This window comes from Oratosquilla oratoria, chromosome 5 (assembly GCF_046742065.1).
Source record: "Oratosquilla oratoria isolate Oo_2021 chromosome 5, ASM4674206v1, whole genome shotgun sequence".
Lineage (NCBI taxonomy): Eukaryota > Metazoa > Arthropoda > Malacostraca > Stomatopoda > Squillidae > Oratosquilla > Oratosquilla oratoria.
In genome coordinates, this window is record NC_134781.1 from 72,860,949 (window position 1) to 72,863,071 (window position 2,123).

The following is a 2,123-nucleotide window of genomic DNA, read 5'->3' on the forward strand; positions in this document are numbered from 1 at the left end:
CTTTGAGTTTTGTGAGAGCTGTGCTCCATAATTTTGTGTGAAATCTAAGAATATAAATAAATTTTATTCAATACAAACTCAAATTCGGCTCGATTCAGTTCACACACACACACACACACACACACACACACACACACACACACACACACACACACACACACACACACACACACACAGGTAGGATATTATGAAATGCAGGGTTTTGGTATGTCATCAGTCTTGACATTTCTTCATTTGTTGATTTGATGAAAAAAATTAAATGTGTATGTTTGTCATTAAAATATGTAAATCACGACCATTAAAATCCATATTTGTTTCTCCTTTCTAAGGGTGAAGACGATAGTCATTCTAACGTATTCTAATATAATCTAACCTAACCTAATCTAGCCTAACCCTAACCTAACATAACCTATTCTAATCCAACCTAATCTAGTTTGACCTACCCTATTTAATCTAACCTAACCTAACATAGCTTATGCGTTCATAGTGCTGAGGAGTAAGGTCATCATATTTTTCCTCTGATGTCCTCGTTATTGTGAGGGATCGAGGAGAGCGTCTGTAAAAAACTTCCAAATTAGCACGCTCGTTAGTGTTCCATCAAATTTATGCTTTGGAAAGTAAAACAACATATCATTTGTCTTCGGTAATTTGAATTGAAAGCCCTCTCCCCGAGAGGAAAATGATTAGTTCGAAAACGAAGGACGAGTGACATGAAAGATCTGATTTAAATCGAACAATTTTATTCATCTGTGGAGACGTCGCGTCGCCACGATTGGAGGGTAGAGAAGGAGCAAATATCATGAATAGTTTAGCAATGTCCATCGGCGTTTCGTGTTTGCTGTCTGAAGGACTCTTGCTCTCGATAGACGAAAGGTTCCCGGGAAGTTTGTTTTCCTTTCAAGACTGGATATTGATGTCTGCAAAGTCACCAGCAGTTATGTACTTGTTAAGAATTACTTTTAAGAACCAGACGATGTCGCAGAAAGTGCCCGTGCGTGCGCGTGTGCCTGTGCATGTGTGTGAATGTGTACATGCGAAATTGTGTGTGTGGACGTGTGTGTGTATGTGTGTATGTTTGTGTATGTGTGTGTGTGTGTGTGTGTGTGTGTGTGTGTGTGTGCGTTTGTATGCATATATATATATATATATATATATATATATATATATGATAATGTGTGTGTGTGTGTGATTCACCATGGTCTTGGATCACGTGTTGGACTCGTGATCGACAGCTATTTCGCTCCTGAAAAAGAGCTCAGAGCTCATATATGACCGATCTATGGGTCATGCTGTGACCTTACACGCGCACACACCTTCACCTCCTCGTTCACAAAAGGTGGAGTAACGACCCACAGGGCAGCGATAATGAAATTATTTCAGCCCTGGGAAGGATTCGAAACCGGGTCACTGTAGTGTGTGTGTGTGTGTGTGTGTGTGTGTGTGTGTGTGTGTGTGTGTGTGTGTGTGTGTGTGTGTGTGTGTGTGTGTATGTGTGTGCTTGTATATGAGTGTACGTATGTGTGAGTTAACATGTGTGCAGTGAGTGAGTGTGTGCATGCCTGCGTCTATGTATACCAAGCATTACCAACAAAGCAGAGAGATCAGTCGTCAAAAACCGATCATGGTTTCGGACGTAGCGATATGGTCCCTTTTCCCCTCGGCTCTTGTCTCTGACTTTCGTGTCTTGACGCTTCTTTAGTATCTATTTCACTTCGTCTTATACATACGAATATATGTCTCTCTTTCTTCGTCCAAATGTTTTACCCTTTTTCAAAAATGATATGTTTTAGCCTTTCTCTGTTGACTAAACAAGTGATACGAGTATATATACTCGTATTTATGAGTATGGATATTAGGCATTTATCTATTTATTTGTATAATTATTTAGCTATTATTCAATTCTATCTATTCATTTGCCTATGCACTTATTAAGATTTTTATGTATTCCTTTATTTACGTGTTATGCATTTATTCTTTTTTTAACGCCTTTGATATTGTAGTTAATTTTGTTTTTCTTTCTTTCCCAGGTATGTGAACAAGGTGGTGAGGCCAGGAGGCTCAGGAAGATTACAAGGACAGAAATGGACCGTAATATCTGTAAGCACACACACACACACACACAC